Source organism: Microcaecilia unicolor, chromosome 2 (assembly GCF_901765095.1).
Source record: "Microcaecilia unicolor chromosome 2, aMicUni1.1, whole genome shotgun sequence".
Classification (NCBI taxonomy): Eukaryota; Metazoa; Chordata; class Amphibia; order Gymnophiona; family Siphonopidae; genus Microcaecilia; species Microcaecilia unicolor.
This window is the reverse complement of record NC_044032.1, coordinates 344,851,715-344,875,022: the sequence shown is the minus strand read 5'-3', so window position 1 is coordinate 344,875,022 and position 23,308 is coordinate 344,851,715. Positions and strand designations below refer to the sequence as shown.

The window sequence follows — 23,308 nt, the reverse complement described above, 5'->3', positions numbered from 1 at the left end:
TTGGCCATTTTGTAGAGGTTAGAGTCTGACTGATTCACTGAGTCTGTGGACAGGTGTCTTTCATACAGGTGACCATTGCCGACAGCTGTCTGTCATGCAGGTAACGAGTTGATTTGGAGCATCTACCTGGTCTGTAGGGGCCAGATCTCTTACTGGTTGTTGGGGGATCAAATACTTATTTCCCTCTGCAGAATGCAAATAAATTCATATACTTTCCACAATGTGATTTTCCGGATTTAATTTGTGATGTGCTATCTCTCACTGTTACCAATAACCTACCCTTCAATTATGGGCTGCTCATGTCTTTGTCAGTGGGCAAACTTACAAAATCAGCAAGGGATCAAATACTTATTTCCACCACTGTACCTAACCTAACGAAATACATTCTTGTAGGGATGTGGGAATGGTGGTCATTTCAATAACATACAAATTATTAGTGATTGTGCATGTTCCTATATTACTCATGATCCTTGCATGGACACTCCAGTTACTGCTGGTAACATTGATGATGGAGCTGTTATATGTGTAGGTACAGGAGGGGAGGGGGGTTGGGCCATAACCTTACCTTTCTAGCCTTTCCCGGATGCGGGACCAGGCTCGCATGGCCTGCAGCCTGGGGGGCAGGTGGTGGTGTTGGATAAATAGGCGGTGCCGGTGCCTTAGGCACAGCCGGACGAGCAGCAAGCTCTCCTCCTCGCCGAAATTGGGCTCTCGCCGGTGTGCCATTTTTCCACGTGTTGGAAAAGAAGTGCCTTATATAGACGACCTTGCGTGAGGGACGTCGTTTCATGCACAGCTCCATATATGGCCCCTATCAGCACGTGGACGCCCTCGTAAGCATAGACGTCTTTGACGTGCACATGCCTGCACGAGTGTGAAACGTGCCTTATATAGATGAGTATGACGCACCCCACCTGACCCTTTTCACATATACACAATATGCATATAGCTGCATGTTCAGTAGGTGTACAGTGCATGCAGATCCGGACATTCAGATGGGCACATATGATGAAAGTATGGGTGGAGCAGCATGATATGTCTGTAGTTGACACATATACGCGTTCCTCATATTTTTCCGTACCTGGATGGCGTGAACAACATGTACTGTACTTGCGATACACCTATGTACATTATTTTACACACCACGTGATTTGGTCGTTTGCACCTGCAATAATCGACCATCTTAGGGCGCCCAATTAGTCACGCTTATGCGCTCGTCATTTGATTGTTTTCTTACAGGGATAATCGATTATCGAAAAACGCCCACACTATTTTTCCATTATACATGTCTATTTTTGGACGTTTTCGTAAGAACGTCCTAATTTGTACTTGGACGATCTTTCCATTATGCCCCTCTAGGTCTACTACTACTACTACTACTATTTAGCATTTCTATAGCGCTACAAGGCATACGCAGCGCTGCACAAACATAGAAGAAAGACAGTCCCTGCTCAAAGAGCTTACAATCTAATAGACAAAAAATAAATAAAGTAAGCAAATCAAATCAATTAATGGAACGGGAAGGAAGAGAGGAGGGTAGGTGGAGGCGAGTGGTTACAAGTGGTTACGAGGCAAAAGCAATGTTAAAGAGGTGGGCTTTCAGTCTAGATTTAAAGGTGGCCAAGGATGGGGCAAGACGTAGGGGCTCAGGAAGTTTATTCCAGGCGTAGGGTGCAGCGAGACAGAAGGCGCGAAGTCGGGGAGTTGGCAGTAGTGGAGAAGGGAACAGATAAGAAGGATTTATCCATGGAGCGGAGTGCACGGGAAGGGGTGTAGGGAAGGACGAGTGTGGAGAGATACTGGGGAGCAGCAGAGTGAATACATTTATAGGTTAGTAGAAGAAGTTTGAACAGGATGCGAAAACGGATAGGGAGCCAGTGAAGGGTCTTGAGGAGAGGGGTAGTATGAGTAAAGCGACCCTGGCGGAAGATGAGACGGGCAGCAGAGTTTTGAACCGACTGGAGAGGGGAGAGGTGACTAAGTGGGAGGCCAGCAAGAAGCAGATTGCAGTAGTCTAAACGAGAGGTGACAGGGTGGGGATGAGGGTTTTGGTAGAGTGCTCGGAAAGAAGGGGCGGATTTTACGGATGTTGTAAAGAAAGAAACGAAGGTTCTTGGCGGTCTGCTGGATATGAGCAGAGAAGGAGAGAGAAGAGTCAAAGATGACCCCAAGGTTTCGAGCTGAGGAGACAGGGAGAATGAGAGAGCCATCAACAGAAATAGAAAACGGGGGGAGCGGGGAGGTGGGTTTGGGGGGGAAAATGAGAAGCTCGGTTTTGGTCATATTTAATTTCAGGTGGCGTTGAGACATCCAGGCAGCAATGTCAGACAAGCACGCTGAAACTTTGGTTTGGATGCAAGGTGAGATATCAGGGGTAGAAAGGTAGATTTGGGAGTCATCAGCATAGAGATGGTAGGAAAAGCCATGGGATGAGATTAATGAACCAAGGGAAGAAGTGTAGATAGAAAAGAGGAGGGGACCAAGAACAGAACCCCGAGGTACGCCGACAGGCAGAGGGATAGAAGTAGAAGAGGATCCACCAGAGTGAACACTAAAGGTGCGGAGGGAGAGGTAGGAAGAGAACCAGGAAAGGACAGAGCCCTGGAATCCAAGTGAGGACAGGGTATCGAGAAGTATGCTGTGATCGACAGTGTCAAAAGCAGCGGAAAGATCAAGAGAATGAGGATGGAATATTGACCTCTGGATTTAGCCAGTAATAGGTCATTGGAGACTTTAGCAAGCGCAGTTTCGGTTGAGTGGAGAGGGCGAAAACCAGATTGTAGTGGGTCAAGAATAGCATGTGAGGAGAGAAAATCAAGGCAGCGGCGATGAACAGCACGCTCAAGTAATTTGGAGGAGAAAAGGAAGGAGGGAGATGGGTCGGTAATTAGAGGGACAAGTAGGGTCAAGTGAAGGCTTCTTAAGGAGAGGTGTGACCACAGCATGTTTAAAGGCAGCAGGGACAGTCGCAGTGGAAAGTGAGAGGTTGAGAATGTGACAGATAAAAGGAATAAGAGTAGGAGAGATGGCATTAAGAAGGTGGGTGGGAATGGGATCAGAGGAACAGGTGGTACATTTTGAGAAGAAGGAGAAGTGTAGTTTCCTCAATAGTAACTTCAGGAAAGGAGGAAAGGGAATGAGGGGAAGGAGAGAGAGGGGAACGGACTAGTGGAGGGAGAGCTGGTGAGGTAGAGAAAGCAAGGTTTATCTTTTTGAACCTTGTTGTGAAAGAATTCAGCAAGGGTCTGAGGAGATAATGAAGGGGGAGTTGGGGGAGGGGGCACCTTGAGGAGAGAGTTCAATGTGGTGAAGAGAAGTCGAGAATTGGAGCCAAGAGAGTTGGTCAGTTGGATATAATAATCCTGTTTGGCACGTAAAAGAGCAGATTGGAAGGAGGTCAGCATGAACTTAAAGTGTAAGAAATCAGCAAGGGCCCGAGATTTCCGCCAGAGGCGTTCGGTGGAGCGGGTACAGGAACGTAGGTAGCGGATATTAGAAGTCAGCCAAGGTTGGGGTTTTGTACGCCTTACAGGGGCGGGTCATCAAAGGTGCAAGAGTGTCTAAGGCAGAGGATAGAGTATTGTTGTAAGAAGAACAGCCTCGTTGACAGACGTGGATGGTGCACAGTAGAGAGGAGGTTTGAAACATGGGAGGATAGAGATGAAGGGTCAATATCGTGAAGATTCCTAGATAAATTAGATAGGATAGGACGGGACTGGGAGGGAGGAGATTAAGTGTGAAAGTTATAAGATGGTGATCAGAGGAGGGATGATCAGAGGCAAGGAAACTAGAAGGTGAACAGTTGGAGGAGAAGATGAGATCAAGACAGTCACCATTTTGATGAGTGGGGGAGGTAGAGCATAGTTGGAGATTAAAGGATGACGTTAAAGCGAGTAACTTGGAAATATAAGAGTTGGAAGGATCATTAGCAGGAATATTAAAGTCACTAAGGATGAGAGAGGGGGAGGAAGGATCATGGAAGAAGGCAAGCCAGGCGTCAAAGTCACTGAGAAAGGATGAAAGGGACTTATTAGGGGGACGATAAATGACCGCTATTCGAAGAGGCAGAGGAGAGAAAAGGCGGATAGAGTGGACTTCAAAGGAGGAAAAACAGTGAGATTGAGGTGGAAGAAGGGGTTGAAATCTGGAGGAGGGAGAGAGAAGTAGTCCACTAGGTAAAGGATAATAATGTGTGTACTCTTACATACCATGATAGATACAATAGCAAATAACATAATAATTCTATTGTTAATACAACCAGGGCTTTTTTGAGGGGGTATTTGGCGGTATTGAGTACCAGCACCTTTTCCATTGTCTGCTAAAATTGATCCATGGACCCCAAGTTTTAATGAAAGAACTCATGATTTACACACCAATTTAATCTTGTCATAGATTTTGTGACTAGTTGCAGGGGGCCTGGCTATTATGGGGTGGGTCCCTCAGTTATCACCCCACTCCTGAAGGCTGGCCTAGCATTTGAGTACCAGAACCTTTTTTGCTAGGAAAATGCACTGAATACAACATATGCAAGTACTGAACTGAATTGAGGTTGAAAGGGGGCAGACTCAGGAGTAATGTCAGGAAGTATTTTTTCACGGAGAGGGTGATGGACATGTAGAATGCCCTCCCGTGGGAGATGGTGGAGATGAAAACGGTAATGGAATTCAAACATGCATGGAATAAACACAAAGGAATCCTTTTTAGAAGAAATGGTTCCACGGAATCTTGGCCGAGATTAGGTGGCGACGCCGGTAATTGGGAAGCGAAACTGGTGCTGGGCAGACTTTTAAGGTGTGCCCTGAGAAAGGCAAGGACAAATGAAACTCGGGTACACATATAAAGTATCACATACCATGTAAAATGAGTTTATCTTGTTCAGCAGACTGGATGGACATAACTCGAACGGCGCCAGCCATCTATTTCTGAAGGAAATTCCATTGATCGTTATTAAATTTTGTTTTTTTTTGCCAGGTTCTTGGGGCCTGGATTGGCCGCTGTCGGAGACAGAGTGCTGGGCTTGATGGACCTTTGGTCTTTTCCCAGCGTGGCAGTGCTTATGTGCTTATGGCCGGTGCAGTAAAGAGCAGTCCCGAACCGTATTATCAAAAAAGATGGCCAGTCATCTTTCATTTCGATAATACGTTTGGGGCCGGCCAAATGTCAGACATGGCCGGGTTTGATGGCTGGCATCGGTTTTCGCCGATAATAGAAACTGAGGCCGGCCATCTCAAACCCGGCCAAATCCAAGGCATTTGGTCGTAGGAGGGACCAGCATTTGTGGTGCACTGGTCCCTCTCACATGCCAGGACACCAACCGGGCACCCTAGTGGGCACTGCAGTGGACTTCAAAAATTGCTCCCAGATGCATACCTCCCTTACCTTGGGTGCTGAGCCCCCCAAATCCCACTCCCCACAATTGTACACCATTACCATAGCCCTTAGGGGTGAAGGGGCACCTACATGTGGGTACTGAGGGTTTTGGGGGGGGGGTTGGAGGGCTTAACATTTAGCACCAGAAATGTAACAGATGGGGGGGGGGGATGGGCCTGGGTCCACCTGCCTGAAGTGCCCTGCACCCACTAAATACAGCTCCAGGGACCTGCATACTGCAGTCAGGGAGCTGGGTATGACATTTGAGGCTGGCATTGAGGCTGGCAAAAAAATATTAAAAAAAAAAATTTTTTTTTGGGTGGGAGGGGGTTGGTGACCACTGAGGGAGTAAGGGGAGGTCACCCTGAGTCCCTCCGGTGGTCATTTGGTCAGTTGGGGCACCTTTTTGAAGCTTGGTCCTGAAAAAAAGAGACCAAGTGAAGCCGGCAAAATGCTCGACAAGGCCGGCTTTCTTATTTCCATTATCGGGCGAAGCCGGCCATCTCAAAGCATGCCCCCATCCCGCCTCCGCTACCCTACCGAAAAGCCTCCTTGAAGTTTGGCCGGCTCTGCGACGGAAAGCAGTTGGAGCTGGTCAAAATCAGCTTTCGATTATACCGATCTAGCTGGCTTTAGGAGATCGCCGGCCATCTTGCGATTTGAGTCGGAAGATGGCTGGAGACCTCCTTCGAAAATAAGCTGGATTATCTCTTATAAAGGGTATTCAGGCTTTTAATATTCATACTAACAATCTTAACTTTTTAGGAGTCCATTAGTTTGTTAACCACCTATTACTTTTTAATGGCTCAAATTTCATTCAAATCCAGGAATATGCTGTACCTAATTGTCTAAACCCCCAAAATACCCCTTTCCCCATCCCACTACCCTCAACACCCCCCATTTGACTAGCAAAATGGAGAGGAAGGTCCTGGTAACCCAGGGACAATCAGTTTTCACAGCTTGAAAAAATGAGCAAAACAGAGTAATATCACAATAGTCTTATTAGCATAAACCTAAAAGCTTAATGGTGAATTAAAAAGTGAATTACTAAACAAGTGAGTATACATCCCCACCAGCGAGGCATCTATGCACCCTGCTCTAGGTTTAATGGATAAACCAAGCCCTCATAAGGAAGAGGAAATATTTGCTTTAAGAAAACCCTGTATAAGTTGCCAAAAGGTCACAAGTCTGCAATGATCCTTGAGGTCAGGAGATCTTCTTGGTCCCACTAGCTCAGTGAGTGAATAACCTGTAAGGCTGCTTCCCTCAATGTTGTTTGATAAGCTTTCTCCTTCACAGTGAGATATTCCAAAAGGGAAAGTCCTTCTGTAGTAGAACTGCTCTACCCAAATTTGACCCATGACAACCTGCAGTTCCCTGCGTCTCTTTAGTGTAGCAGGGGATAAATCACTAAAGATTTCAATAAAAGATTCCCAGGATATCTTACCTTCCTTCCGGCCGCCAAAAGCACTGATTCTTCCATTGAGTAATCATGGTAAGAAGAAATAATGGCTTGGAGAAGATTACACCTTGCACTCCCCCCAGCTCTAAGTGATCTCTCAATTTTAATCTTTTCTGGAGAGAGAGTTATAACAATTTTTCTCAGGGGGGCAATTTTTATCCAAATGTGATAGCTTTGCACACATCATGACAGGAATGAACATCAAGCTGGGGTATGATCTCAGTCTCTCAGATTTACTGCTAATGCTCTCTATGGGTACATGGAAGTTCTTTTTGATCAGGCCTGTGGCACCAAAAACAATCAGAAATATTTCTGTATCTTTCTGCCACATTTTCTTGGTCTTGGACTGCATCTCTTGGTACTAAGAATCGTCCCTATTTTCATCAGATTCACCATGAGACCAACACCACAATTCTATTAGGGTCATTTCAAAAAAAGATAGCAAAATTATAAAAGGTTCAAAGAAGAGCAAAAAATGATAAAGGGGATGGAACTCCTCTCATATGAAGAAAGTCTAAAGAGGTTAGGGCTCTTCAGCTTGGAAAAGAGACAGATGAGGGGAGATATGATTGAGGTCTACAAAAAATCCTGAGTGGTGTAGAATGAATAGAAGTAGATCAATTTTGTACTTGCTCCAAAATTAAGACTAGGGGGGACTCAAGGAATTTACATGGAAATAACTTTAACACAAATAGGAGGAAATATTTTTATACTCAATGAATAGGTGGGCTCTGGAACTGTTCGCCAGAGGACGTAGTGACAATGGTTAGCGTATTTGGGTTTAAAAAAGGTTTGGACAAGTTCCTGGAGGAAAAGTCCATAGTCTGCTATTGAGACAGACATGGAGAAGCAACTGCTTGGTCGCATGGAATGTTGCCAGAATTTGGGTTTCTATCAGGTACTTGTGACCTGGTTTAGTCAGTGTTGGAAACAGGATACTGGGCTAGATGGACCACTGGTCTGACCCAGTATGGCTACTCTTATGGTCTTATGTTGTTGTTTTGCTCCTGCTGATCCAATTCCTTAACGTTTTTTTTCGGTTCCTTACAAATTCTGTTCTTTCCCTCCCTTTTGGTACCAATTGATTTTTCACCCATTCATTCTACTCCTTGCAACGATTGTCCAAGTTTAATAATGAAACTGGATTATGTAAGTTTTCTTTCATATTTCAACACCTTCTATGCACTGGGATCTGTTGACGCCATTTGGTAAGCCTGGAGACCTATAACAGTAGCTCGATAAATGTAATCTATTTCTATGAAACCCATTCCTCCTTTATCTCTAGGAATGTACAATCTAGGTATACACTTATAGATGACCAGGTAGGAATGGAGGAGTTCTTAAATGTACATCTATTTTTCAAGGTCTTTAAGAGGCCAGTGCATAATTCCAAAGCTATACGAGAGTGCAGGAAGTGCCAGCTGATTCATAACCAGTAACTTATTCCATAATGTTAATGCACTCTTCATTATCAGTTTTAGTCTCCTATACTATTCTTTACTGATTTTTTCTTCTCAGCGATTCCTGTTTGATACTCGTTCCTTCCTCCACTTCTAGATATATATACACATCTTCATGTTCTAGTTTGTTTATTTCACAGTCATCAGTCAGAGAGATGTTTTCAGCTTTGCTCAACTTTTGTTCACATTTTTCTCTAAGGTGGATTCTTTCATGCTTTCTTAGATGTGATTTGATGCAGAAAAATTTATCACACTCAGAACATTTATAGGGTTTTTCTCCAGTGTGGATTCTTTCATGAATTGTGAGACTACCTTTTTGATTGAAGCTTTTACCACATTCAGAACATTTATAGGGTTTTTCTCCAGTGTGGATTCTTTCATGAATTCTGAGATTATATTTTTGAATGAAGCTTTTACCACATTCAGAACATTTGTATGGTTTTTCTCCAGTATGGATTCTTTCATGAATTATAAGGTCAGATTTCCAAATGAAGCTTTTACCACATTCAGAACATTTATGTGGTTTTTCTCCAGTGTGACTTCTTTCGTGTATTTTGAGCTGATATTTTTGATTGAAACTTTTATCACACTCAGAACATTTATATGGTTTTTCTCCAGTGTGGATTCTTTCGTGAATTTTGAGCTGATATTTTTTATTGAAACTTTTATCACACACAGAACATTTATATGGTTTTTCTCCAGTGTGGATTCTTTCATGATTTATGAAATCAAATTTTTGATTGAAGCTTTTACCACATTCAGAACATTTATACGGCTTTTCTCCAGTATGGATTCTTTCATGAACTCTGAGCTGATCTTTTCGATTAAAGCTTTACCACATTCAGAACATTTATATGGTTTTTCTCCAGTGTGACTTCCTTCGTGAATTCTGAGATTACATTTCTGAATGAAGCTTTTACCACATTCAGAACATTTATAGGGTTTTTCTCCAGTGTGGATTCTTTCGTGAATTTTGAGCTGATATTTTTGATTGAAACTTTTATCACACTCAGAACATTTATATGGTTTTTCTCCAGTGTGGATTCTTTCATGAATTGTGAGACTACCTTTTTGATTGAAGCTTTTACCACATTCAGAACATTTATAGGGTTTTTCTCCAGTGTGAATTCTTTCATGAATTCTGAGGTAATTTTTTGGAGTGAAGCTTTTATCACATAGTAAACTTTGAAATAGCTTTGCTCCCTTGAGGTGCATTTGATGCACTTGTTTTTTGCTAAAGCTGATTAATTCATGTCCTCCCAAGTCATATACCTGACTGAATTTTTTATCATGTACAGAAGATGGTTCTCTTTCTTTGGGAAATTTTTGATGAAGTTGTGATTTATATGCAAACAATTTGTCACACTCCGTATACTGGAACGGCTTATCTTCTCTTTGAAATTTATTTTGTCTTGTCAGGTTTGCCTTCCCAGTGAACATTTCCTCACATGTAGAGCTCTGACAAAGTCTCCCTCTGCTGATTCTCTGATTTTGTCTGAGATTTGGGCAGTTGGTGGAAATTCTCTCTTCTTCAGTACATACATTTGATTTCTCTCCTTTTAGGGTCTTTTTTTTCACTCTAGGTAGTCTTACGCTACTACTACCTCCCACACCATCAGCTGAAGGATCTGGGCTGTCTCTGAAGGGGTCTTTGTGTTTCCATTCCTCCATTTGCTGCCCATCACACATGCTCATTCTCTTATTGCCAAATCTATCATCTGTTGGAAAAAATAAAAGTATGTACATAAATTATACAGCTCGTGAGCAAAACATATATAGGCAAATATCCCCACAGAAGTCTTTAAAGATATTTGTTTGCAGACAGGTGATAAGACATAAATACACCATCATGATCTCATCCTCCCCTCTAGTCTCTGCAGTGATTCCTTTCACTTTGATTACATTCACTAACCAATAAATCTGTGAAAATTTTGAAATACTTCACAGCACATAGCAAGGATTTTATTATAAAGGAATTGTTGGCTCACTGCTTCTGGTATCCTTATCCTCCTCTCCTCTCTCCAGCTGGTCACATACAGGAGCCTCTTCCATTTTCAGGATCTCTATTGTGGGCTCAGCAGTGTAACTTTGGCTTCCTGTAAGAAGAATGGAAAAATAACTTCAGGTTTTATAGGAAAGCTTAAGACATAAGAAAAACAAAACATTGCTAAAATGGAGATGATGGGAATTTTATGATCCTGGTGGAAGGAGTTAAGGAACCTGAGAAGTTTTGAAAATGAACCATGTCCTGCAATATTAAGGTAATGAAAATTGAGAGGAATATGCCCTCTTTAACCTAGAACTATCAATGTGGGTCTTTCTCTCTTCCTTCTCCAAATCTTCCTGACTCCCAACATGGATACTAGTGGTCACTCTCTCTTTCCTCCCCCTACGGCTTCTTTTCAAGGCCTATCTACCTCCATCCTTTTTCCTACACCTCCCCATTTTCAATCCCATCCTGCCTAAATCCATTCCAAAAATGCCATATTGAGTCATTCTGCCTCATTCCCACCTTCTACTGCTATCAGTGTGGTGCTTCCTAAATCCTTTCTTTATGGAGTCACCAATTTGGCCATCTTTCCTCATTCTTCCTGTTGATCCCAGTCGTCTTCCTCCAGCCTCTTACAGTAAGACCATCCTGCCTGTCTCTTTCATACTGGCAGCACTGTGCAGCTCAGAGAACAAAACACACAAGCTGCTGAGTAGGTGGGAGCATGGGCGTAGTTTGGGGGGAGCAGTGCCCCCCGAAATGGCTTGCATGGCGGAATCTCTCTTTCTACTTCCTGCAGGCTCTGGTGTCACTCCTTCTGCTCTTCGCCCTTCTCTTGCTGCAGCCTTTCCATCTTCCAGGCTGCCGGCAGTGTTAGCAATATAAGCACGGTGCCTGCCTTTGCATGGCCTGGAAGCCTTCTCTCTGCAGCGAGCGACCTGCCTAGGCAGAAACAGAAATTCACAATAGAGAGAAGGTTTCCGAGCCGCACAAAGGCAGGCTGTGTCCTTACATTGCTAACACTGCTGGCAGCCCGGAAGATGGAAAGGCTGCAGCGGGAGCAGAGCGGAGAGGTGGAGGAGTGATACTGGAGCTTGCAGGTGAAAGAGAGTGTGTGACAGGACCTGGTGGCGCAGGCAACGGAGGGAGATCGTGCAACACCGGACTTGTAGGGAAGGAGGAAGGGGGAAGGGCTGGTGACACCAGACCTTGTGAAAGGAGGGTGAAAGGGAGCAAAAGCGAAACAGGACCTTGCAGGGAGGGAGGAAGGAGGAAAACCGACACCGGACCTTGTGGGGGGCACGAGGAGGGGAAGGAAGGAGAGAAAGCAACACCAGACTTTGTGGAAGGGGAGAGGGAGGGAAAGCAACACCGAACCTTGGAGGGAGGGAGGGAGGGGGAGTGACACTTGACCTTGCAAGGGGTGAGAGGAAGGAAGGGCATGGGATATAGGGTAAGAGATATATGAATGGCCTTGGAAGCAAGGGAATGAAAGAGAGTCAGGGATGGCATTGGGGACTGAAAGGGTGATGAGATCCAGTGGCGGTAGATGAGAGCTAAGAGGATGGGAATGGGGGCTGAGAAAGTGGGTGGAAGATGGGGAAAGATAAGGGTTTAGGAGACTGGATAAGTGAGAGACAGAGGGAGCAATGGTGAAAGCTAGTAGGTAGATGAGAAGATCAACAGACACTAAGGTGAGAGAAAGAAGGATAAACACAAATAAGGGGGGGGCATGAAATGAAAGGTCACTACCAGACAGATGTAGAGAAGGAAAGGAAGGACAAAAAGAGAGAGAAGAAATGAAAATGCCAACATGGAGAAGACTGACATGTGGAAAGTGGAAAGGCGACTGGGACCACCCCAATTAGAAAAATAAAGTGCTCGGACAACAAAGGTAGAAAAGAAATATTTTTATTTAATACTTAAGGACTGAGATGTGCCTGCTTTGTGAAATGTACGTCTTTCCTATTTTTGTAGAGTGCAGGAGAAAATACATTTCTGTTTCACTTTTACCAGTGTTTACACAGCTTACAGAGTCTGTCTCTATTGAGGAAGATCTCTATTTCAGTTTTTCTGTGGTTCCCTGTTTTGTATAGTGATAAAAACCACTGAGGTGGAAGAACAGATGACCACTATGAATAGTCTAGAAGGGAAAAGAGGGAGAGTAGTGGAAGGGTCTTACCATAGGACATTAACACATAGGTAATTGTTCAAGAGGCTTTATGGGCAATTAGCTGCATGATAATGTCCTATGTTGGAAGATCTTTCTACTACTCTCCCTCTTTTCCCTATTTTGTATCATGTGAGGGTCTGTACATGTGTTAAGACCTGGATAGTGAGCCCTTGTGCCACGACCGAGCACGGTGGAAGAAGAGCAGAGCAGTAATCGGTCAAGCTGCCGGACAACCCCTAACTTCACCTGGGAAGCGACCACCGTTCCCCGGGATTTGAGCCCCCAGGTGCAGGCGGCCACCAGGACTTCAGGATACGGACGGTGTTGGGCAGCCACACAGCGAGTAGTCAAGAATAGTCCAAGGGTCTAGGCAGGCAGCAACACAGCAGGTAGTCGAGTTTAGTCTAAGGGTCTAGGCAGGCAGCAACACAGCAGATAGTCAAGTTCGGTCCAAGGATCAAGGCAGGAAAGTAGACAGCAAAGTACACAATAACTAGCACCGAACCTCTATAGCAACAGAAGCAAAGATGGTTGCTCAGGCCAGCTCTTAAATAGGCCTCCAATCAGAGGGTACTGGTCTCAGCTGTGAGGCAAGAGCTCCTATAGGGCACGCCCAAAAGAACTCAAGATGGCTGCCTCCTACCAAGGTAACGCAGAGGAGGCGACAAGCTTTCCTTAAGTTGCGCCCTACTGTGTTCCAGATGGGGGGCTTCTTTTGGCTCAATTATCCCTGTAAATGTGTGGTGAAGATGAACGCTGTTAAGTATGTGTTTTTTGAACCTATGCAGTTGAAAGCATTCCTGGATTCCAGGGGGGATAGGGGTGCTCCTTCTCTGGAGGCAGGGGCGGAGATAGTATCCCCGCCTCGGTTATAATTGCTGCCGCCACTCCCTTCAGAGTCTCTTTGTTTTTTCTTCTTTTTGGAGGGTTTCTATACTTTTACTTTGCCCAAAATGGTGATTGGTTCCTTGGTTCAATTGTGGACTTATGGGGGAGGCGGGTGAGTGTGTGAGGGATGTGATTTCCTATGAAAAGATGTTCTTACAGTTCTCCTAGATTGTACAAGAGGTGTTCTTGATCTTGTATATGTGAAATGTATAAAAAAAAAAAAAAATGGCTGCCTCCTAGTGAGCTACCTAAGATGGCTGCTCCTCAAATGATCCTTTCAAGATGGCTGCCCCTCAGATGATCTTTCCAATATGGTCGCTGCCAGAAGAACAAGGTAGGGTTGCAACAACATGTTCTGCATGTGCAACTTAGGTGAAGGATTCTGCTAGCATGTAGTGTCTGTACAGGAATATGTAACAGTCTTGATTGTTCCTGTTTCCCAGTAGCAGGTATATTGGTGTTTGGGGGGGGGGGGGGGGGAGTATTTTTTCTATGTGGTATAGTATGGAGAGTTGCTGATAAGGAAGGAGAAAGAGCTGGGATTTGGAGAAAGTGAACAGAGATGGTGCTGTTTCAGGCCTAAGGAAAGTGCATTCTCCCCTTGCTAATTTGTGTGAACGTGAGGGGCATAATGACAGAAGTTTCCCTTGGTGCTGGCTCATTTCAGTTACCCCCCCCCCCCCCCAAAAAAAAAAAAAAAAACATCATTGCTTTGATATACTGGTTTCATATTCACTGTTTTAGTTTGGGGTGTGTGTTTTTTGAAGAACCATAATGAATATGTATATATGCAAATGAATATAAGCCAAGCCACAACCTCCTCACCCCCCAAAAAATGAAATGACGAAACTACGCCCATGGGTGGGATGAAGGTTAAGTATCTTGGAGCAGCCCTGAAAGATGCCAGAAATAGTGAAAGATACAAGAAAAATTACAAAAACTGATAAAGGATGAAACAGAGTAGATGTTGAAAGAAAACATAGGGAAGAACTAGACAGATTTGGGAAAATGGTGAGGGAGAATAAGAGAAAGAGAAGATAGGCAAATCAGATAATGGAAGGAGAAAAGTAGAAATAAGGAAAATAGAACAAACACATTATCCACACGACAAAGGTTGGAAGCAGGGACCATGATTAAAACACCTCATTCTCACTGTGCCTGGTCTAGAGGAGCTGTCATTCTTGTACGACATGTTTGGATCAGCTTGTTTCTAGCTTTAATTCAAGCTACATCACCTGTTTGATGCAGTTTCTCACATATGCCTGTGGTGGTCAGATTTCCTCTTTCCTCTGATCCCGGAGGCTCAGAACAGAATCCTTCTTGCCCAAATCGGAATAAAATGTCAGGCTTGACATTGTGGGAGCCTGTTATAGGAAAAAGATAGTAACATATGTTTTAAAAAAAAAAGTTACCACAGGGCCTATAAGTGCTTAGAATTACGCTGTTTTCATACACGCAAAAAAAAAAAAAAAAAAAGAATAGAGGGGTAGTGCTGTATTAATCATCATCAGAAATTTATTCTAAGAATACCTCGATCATTTTAATACTGAGGTGGGCAACTCCTTTCCTCAAGCGCAGTGGCGTAGCAAGGGCGGGGCGGTCCACCCCGGGTGTCACTGGGTGGGGGGTGCTCCGCTCCCGCTGCTCCGCCTTTAAAATTTTTTTTTCCGAAGCGCCGGAGAGTGGCAGGCAGCGCCTCGCGTCTGCCCTGCTAGTAAAGAAGATCTCGCTGACGTAGTCGCCCTTCCCACATTGAGTCTCGCCCCCCTCTGAGGCAACTTCCTATTACCGCGAGGGTAGGCGGGACTCAGTGTGGGAAGGACGATGACGTCGACGAGATCTTCTTTACTAGCAGGGCAGACGCGAGGCGTGCTGCCTGCCACTCTCCGGCGCTTCGAAAACATTTTTTTTAAAGGCAGGACAGGGTAGGAGCAGCAGGAGAACGGATCTCAGCTGTCGGGTCGGGGGGGGGACTCAGAGGGGAGAAGGGGATTGGGGAGGGGTGGGGAGCTCAGAGGGGTGCTTAAAGGGGGGTAGGGAGGGTGGGGGAGCTCAGAGAGGGGTGAAGGGGCTTGGGGAAAGGTGGGGGAGCTCAGAGGGGTGCTTAAAGGGGATTAGGGAGGGTGGGAGAGCATCAAGGAGGGGAGAAGGGGATTGGGGAGGGGTGGGGGAGCTTAGAGGGGTGCTCAGAGAGGGGAGAAGGGGATTGGGGAGGGTGGGGGAGCTCAGAGGGGTGCTCAGAGAGGGGAGAAGGGGATTGGGGAGGGTGGGGGAGCTCAGAGGGGGGAGGGGAGTGCTCAGATGGGAGAAGGGGGGCTGAAGCTAGAACTGGGGTCTGACGAGGGGGCAGGAGGGAAAATGGGTCCATGCCTGGGGCAGGTGGGAGAGTGGGTCTGGGGCTGAAAAGGGGGGATGCAAGGCATGTGGTGGATGAAGGGGGCTGAAACTGTGGGGACTAGGGGCTTTAAAGGGGACAGGGAGAACTGGCTGGGGCTGAAGCTCGGGACTGGTGAGAGAAAAGGGCTGGGGCTGAAAAGAGGACAGGGAGAAGTGGTTGGGGGCTGAAGCTCGGGACTGATGGGAGAAAAGGGCTGGGGACTGGTGAGATAGTGGGGCTGAAAAGGGGGGCAGGTGGGAGATGTGGGCTGGGGCTGGAACTAGGGGCAGGTGGAATAAGGGGGCTAGAACTGGGGGCTGAAAAGAGGGGGCAGAGAGAGAGGGGATAGAAGGGGGAGCGTGAGGGAGGGCAGACGGATTGAAGGGCAGAGAGAAAGGGCAGATGGTGGGTGGAAGGGGAGAGAGAAAGAGGGCAGACTGGGGCAAATGGTGGATGGAAGGGGCAGAGATAGAGGGCAGATGTTGATGGAAGGGGGAGAAAGAGATGGCAGACTGGGGCAGATGGTGCATGGAAGGGGCAGAAGTGGATGGAAGGGGCAGAGAGAGAGGGCAGACACTGGATGGAAGGGGCAGAGAGAGAGAGGACAGACACTGGATGGCAGAGAGAGAGAGCGAAGACAGATGCTGGATAGAAGGAAGACAGTGAAAAGATGAGGAAAGCAGAAACCAGAGACAACGAACTGTAAATATATATTTTATTTTTTGCTTTACGATAAAGTAGTATTGTAGCTGTGTTAATAAATGTTTATAATAGAACATGTAAATAAGGTAATCTTTTTATTGGCCTAATTTTAATACATTTTACTTTCGGAGAACAAAACCCCCTTCCTCAGGTCAGGATAGGACATTGTAACAGTACTATACTGAATTGACCTGAGGAAGGAGGTTTTGGCCTCTGAAAGCTAAATGTATTAGTCCAATAAAATGATATTATTTGTTTATTTCTATTTGTTAATTTGTAAAGTGGTGATTGGTATTTGTTAGTTTTTTCAAATTTACATCTGCTGTCTTTATATTTTGCACAGTACTAGAGGACATTTTCTGTTCTGTGGTGTTGCATTGTATGCAGAGTCTGGCATCTTGGGGCTTCAGTTTAAGTTTTGTCTAAATAGAAAGTTTATGATTACTTATTCTATAGTGGATTAGGGTGTATCTGTATTTGTGAAAAAGACATGGCTTTCGGTTGGCATTGACTGTGCAGGATCGATCTGTACTAATCTGTCTGTTTTCGTTTTACAATAGGTGAATTGATGTTCTAGTGCTCACTGTAGTGTTTAAGATGCTTTCCTTTTCCTTTGTGACTCGTACAAATTACTGCTTATGGTATGGTACAATTGCTCTACAGGTCCTGAGTGTTTTGTATTCTCGGTATGCCTAGTACTGGATCTTTTTTTTTGGGGGGGGGGGGGTGTTAAAAAATGACCGGCCCCGGGTGTCAACTACCCTAGCTACGCCACTGCTCAAGAGCTACAAACAGCTCTGTTGTGGATACTGCTACCCCAGAAACTTAATGGAAATCTCTGCTATCAAGAGTATTTTTTTATACTGAATGTTCTTCATCTAGTTGCTGTACATCTGAAATCAGATTCTGTCTGACATCAACTAGAAATCTGCTAAATCATTTTGATTCTATGAGAAGAATGAGAGAGATCTTCAGCCTGTACTACAAACAAACCCCCAGTATTCAAAAGGGTCCCTGCCCAGTGATACACTTAGAGTAATCCAAACTATAACTACATGGTGCCACCTTAGGAGTCATGACACAAGAAAAGGCTAGGTGTCATCATTGTTAAATTGAAACCCTCTGTTCAGTGTGCCGAGGTGGTCAAGAAACAAATAGAAGGGTAACTAAAATGATAAAAGGAGATGAAATGACTTCCCTAGGAAGAAAGGATAAAAAAAAGTTAGGGCTCTTCAGGTTAGAGAAGAGATGAGCGAGGGGAGATGATAGAGGTCTACAAAATATGAGTGTAGTAGAACAGGTAGATGTGAATTGCTGGTTTACACTTTCCAAATTGATGGGTCGATGAGCAGAAGCAAACACAGGTGCTAGAGGCTGTAAGCGCCATACTAGTACCTGCGTTTGCTACTCTCCCATGATAAGAGCCCCCGAGCGCGTGAAACAGCGTGCTCGTGGGCTCTGAACGCAACTAGCATGCAAAACTGGGTTCTTAGAGCAAGTAGCATCCAAATGCACGCAAAACCGGGCTCGTAGCACAAGTAGCATGCAAATACATGCTGAACATATTCATCCCCAACGATCTGTGACCAGTGATTGGCTTGCTGGCTGTGGCAAACCCTACACCAGCTCAGAGTTGGCGTTACGGTTTGCAAACCATTGGGGAGGAATCTTATAAAGGGTCCAAGCTGGTTGGGTATCCTTCTTTGGATGCACTAAGCTGCACTAACAGATTTAGCACATGCTAACTATTACCACACGCTGAATAAGATACACATATGATTCTTATGGGTCCATTAGATAAGATGCCATTTAGATTCCTCAATAGACCTCTGGTTTCCAGATGTCTTTAATATTTAGGTACAGCAGGTATATCTCTGTTTCCCCGAGGACAAGCAGGCTGCTTGTTCTCACTGATGGGTGACGTCCACGGCAGCCCCTCCAATCGGAATCTTCACTAGCAAAGTCATTTGCTAGCCCTCGCGCGCCCGCGCGCCACCGCGCATGCGCGGCCGTCTTCCCGCCCGAAACCGGCTCGAGCCGGCCGGTCTTCTTTTGTCCGCACTCGGTACGGTCGTGTTTCGCCGTGTCGAGCCCCGGAAAGTCGACCTCGCGCGTCCTTTTTTCTTCGACGTGTTTATTTTTCTTCGGAAAATCTTTCAAAAAGTTGTGGGAAGTGCTCCGGAAGCCCTCGGGTTCCGTTCGCCCCTTCCCGTATTTTCAGTCTTTTGCCCCGGTAAATTTTCTTTCGTCGTCGGGGTAGGCCTCTTTTCGGCCCTCGGTCGAGATTTTTCTCCCTCAAAGTTTTGGTGCTCATTTCGTCATTTCGGATTTTGATTCGCCGGCGTGATTTTTCCGCCCATGACATCGAAGCCTTCCAGCGGCTTCAAGAAGTGCACCCAGTGCGCCCGGGTAATCTCGCTCACTGACAGGCACGCGTCGTGTCTTCAGTGTCTGGGGGCCGGGCACCGCCCTCAGGCCTGTAGTCTGTGTTCCCTTTTGCAAAGGCGGACTCATGTAGCGAGATTGGCCCAGTGGAACGTTTTGTTCTCGGCTCTTCGTCGGCATCGGCACCGGGGGGGTATCGTGTGCATCGACGTCTTCAGCGTCCAGAGCTTCATCCTCGCCGCCAGTGCATCGAGTGCATCGAGGCATCGGCCTCTGCATCGGCGCCGAGACATCGGATAGCTGCATCGACGTCGGTGGTAACGGGACCTCGTCTGCTGATGTCGTCGGACGGTGGTGCATCGTCAGGAGTGCAGGTGAGGGCTGTCATTCCCCTGCTGGTGGCGGTGAGCCTTCGGGTGGGTCTCCCCCTACCCTGAGGGCTCCTGCGGTACAGCCCCCCCGAGACCGACCTCCTTGGTCTCGGCCCCGAGGAAGCGACGGCTGGATTCTACGTCCTCCTCGTCGGTACCGGGAAGCTCCAGTGACATGCTTCGGAAAAAGTCGAAGCAGCATCGACACCGGTCCCCTTCCCGTGTCGGTACCGAGAGCTCTGGGTCGCCGGGAATCGGCACCCAGCAGGCATCGGCACCGAGAGGACCGCTCACCCTCTGTTCATGAGGTGTCGATGGCGCTCCGCTCTGGACAGCCCGGAACAGCCTCCATGCCCGAACAGGTTTCTGACGTCGACGCCTGCATCGACTTCCATGCCTTTCCTCTGCAGCCAGCTCTGACGAGAGCCTCCGGCCGTTCTCCAGAGATTCGGGAGAGCTGTTGCGTCCCTACCCATCTGGTACCGGCGGTGCTTTGCGCCTCCGGTACCGTCAGGCGTGGCGCCGGCTGGCCCCATCGCCCGGGGTGAGGTCCCCGACGTCGGTGCCGCGTGCGGTACCGACTGCGGCCACCTCCCCGGAGGGGACTCCCGACTACGTCGGCGGAGGGAGCTTCGCCGATGTGGGCGAGGGAGTCTACCTCTCGACGCCCCCATCGTGGCGTGGCTCCACGAGTCGAGCCGGGCGCGGTTGCAGACACAGGTCGTGAACTTGTGTCTGACACCGAGGGTGAGGCCTCGTGGGAGGAAGAGGAAGACCACCAGGTATTTCTCTGACGAGGAGTCTGAGGGTCTTCCCTCTGATCCCACTCCCTCTCCTGAAGACAGCTTTCCTCCTCCCGAGAGTCTGTCTTTCGCTTCCTTGTCCGGGAGATGTCTACGGCCATCCCCTTCCCGGTGGTTGTGGAGGATGAGCCCAGGGCTGAATGTTTGAGCTCCTGGACTATCCTTCTCCACCTAAGGAAGCGTCCACTGTTCCCTTGCACCATGTCTAAAAAAGACATTGCTTGCGAACTGGACAAAACCCTTAACTAATCCCCACATCCCCAAGAAGATCGAGTCCCAGTACCGGATCCATGGGGACCCAGATCTGATGCGCACTCAGTTGCCTCATGATTCTGGAGTTGTGGATCTGGCCCTAAAGAAGGCTAAGAGTTCTAGGGAGCATGCTTCGGCGCCCCCGGGCAAGGACTCTAGAACCTTAGACTCCTTTGGGAGGAAGGCCTATCATTCTTCTATGCTCGTGGCCAAATTCAGTCTTACCAGCTCTACACGAGCATACACATGCGGAACAATGTGCGGCAGTTGGCGGGCTTGGTTGATGCTCTTCCCCTGAGCAGCCAAGCCTTTTCAGGAGGTGGTCAGGCAGCTGAAGGCGTGCAGAAAATTCCTGGCCAGAGGGGTGTATGACACCTTTGATGTTGCGTCCAGGCGCCGCTGCTCAAGGTGTGGTGATGCGCAGGCTCTCATGGCTGCGTGCCTCCGACCTGGAGAATAGAATCCAGCAGCGGATTGCGGACACTCGCCTTGCCGTGCGGATAATATTTTTGGAGAGAAAGTCGAAGAGGTGGGAGAGCATCTCCACCAGCGGGACACCGCATTCGACAAGTTCTCCCGCCGGCAGCCTTCGCTTCTACCTCTACAGGTAGACGATTTTTCGGGGGAAGGAAGACTGTTCCCTACTCTTCTGGCAAGCGTTAGGTACAATCCTCCTTCTCGACAGCCTGCTGGCCCAGGCTAAGCCCCAGCGCGCTCGCTCTCGTCAGCAGCGTGCGACATCAGCAAGGCCCCTCGGCTCCCCAGCAAAGCAAGGGACGAACTTTATGACTGGCTCCAGCAGAGCATAGCCGACATCCAAGTGTCAGTGCCGTGGCGACCTGCCAGTCGGAGGGAGGTTGAAAGCTTTTCACCAAGGTGGCCTCTCATAACCTCCGATCAGTGGGTTTCCAAATAGTCCGGCAAGGATACACCTCAATTTGGCCTCAAAAAACCTCCAAATTGTCCACCGGGAGCTCAGTCTTACAGCTTCCAGCACAAGCAGGTACTTGCAGAGGAACTCTCCGCCCTTCTCAGCGCCAATGCGGTCGAGCCCGTGCCAATCGGGCAAGAAGGGCTGGGAATTCTATTCCAGGTACTTCCTTGGTGAAAAGAAAACAGGGGGGATGCGTCCCATCTAGACCTAAGGGCCCTGAACAAATATCTGGTCAAAGAAAAGTTCAGGATGCTTTCCCTGGGCACCCTACTCCCATGATTCGGAAAAAAATTGGCTATGCTCTCTGGACTTGAAGGATGCCTACACACACATCCCGATACTAGCCAGCTCACAGACAGTATCTGCGATTTTCAGCTGGGCACACGTCACTTCCAGTACTGTGTGCTACCCTTTGGGCTCGCCTCTGCGCCCAGGGTGTTCACAAAGTGCTTGGCTGTAGTAGCAGCAGCACTTCGCAGGCTGGGGGTGCACGTGTTCCCATATCTCGACGATTGGCTGGTGAAGAACACATCCGAGGCAGGAGCCCTGCGGTCCATGCAGATGACTATTCGCCTCCTGGAGCTACTGGGTTGGTTTGTGATAAATTACCCAAAGTCCCATCTTCTCCCAGTGCAGGAACCTCTCATTCATAGGAGCTCTGCTGGATTCTCGGACGGGCTCGCGCCTATCTCCCAGAGGCGAGAGCCAACAACTTGTTGTCCTCGTCTCGCGGGTTGCGAGCGTCCCAGCAGATCACAGCTCGGCAGATGTTGAGATTGCTGGGCCACATGGCCTCCACAGTTCATGTGACTCCCATGGCCCGCCTTCACATGAGATCTGCTCAATGGACCCTAGCTTCAGTGGTTTCAGGCTGCTGGGGATCTAGAAGACGTGATCCACCTGTCCACGAGTTTTCCGAATCCCTGTATTGGTGGACGGTTTGGTCCAATTGGACTCTGGGACGTCCTTTCCAAATTCCTCAGCCACAAAAAGTGCTGACCACGGATGCGTCTCTCCTGGGATGGGGAGCTCATGTCGATGGACTTCAAACCCAAGAAGCTGGGTCCCTCCAGATCAATCTCCTGGAGGTTGCGAGCGATCTGGACCGCTCTGAAGGTTCAGAGATCGGCTGTCCCACCAAATTATCCAAATTCAGACAGACAACCAGGTTGCCATGATTACGTCAACAAGCAGGGGGGCACCGGATCTCGCCCCCTGTGTCAGGAAGACCGTCAGCATGTGGCTCTGGGCTCGCCGTCACGCATGTGCTCCAAGCCACATATCTGGCAGGCGTAAACAACAGTCTGGCCGACAGGTTGAGCAGGATTATGCAACCTCACGAGTGTCGCTACAAACTCCCGAGTGGTGCGCCAGATCTTGCCAAGCGTGGGGCACCCCCTTGGTGGATCTCTTTGCATCTCGAGCAAACCACAAAGTCCCTCAGTTCTGTTCCAGGCTTCAGGCCCCCGGCAGACTGGCATCGGATGCCTTCTCCTGGATTGGGGGGGAGGGCTGCTGTATGCTTATCCTCCCATTCCTCTGGTGGGGAAGACTTTGTGAAACTCAAGCAAGGACCGAGGCACCATGATTCTGATTGCTCCTTTTTGGCCAGTAAGATCTGGTTCCCTCTTCTTCTGGAGTTACTCCGAAGAACCGTGGGAGATTGGAGTGTTTTCCGACCCTCATCACGCAGGACGAAGGGGCTCTTCTGCATCCCACAACCTCCGGTCCCTGGCTCTCACGGCCTGGATGTTGAGAGCGTAGACTTTGCCTCTTTGGGTCTGTCAGAGGGTGTCTCCCGTATCTTGCTTGCTTCCAGGAAAGATTCCACTAAGAGGAGTTACTTCTTTCTATGGGAGGTTTGCCGTCTGGTGTGACAGCAAGGCCCTAGATCCTCGCTCTTGTCCTACACAGACCCTGCTTGAATACCTTCTGCACTTGTCTGAGTCTGGTCTCAAGACCAACTCCGTAAGGGTTCACCTTAGTGCAATCAGTGCATACCATTACCATGTGGAAGGTAAGTCGATCTCAGGACAGCCTTTAGTTGTTCGCTTCATGAGAGGTTTGCTTTTGTCAAAGCCCCCTGTCAAGCCTCCTACAGTGTCATGGGATCTCAATGTCGTTCTCACCCAGCTGATGAA

General features: G+C 47.5%; 1 pseudogene; it reads right to left on the bottom strand.

The window, feature by feature from the left end:
• LOC115463704 overlaps positions 1-14,702 on the bottom strand; it is a 232,699-nt pseudogene extending 217,997 nt beyond the window's left edge.
• Between the last annotated feature and the right edge of the window lie 8,606 nt (positions 14,703-23,308).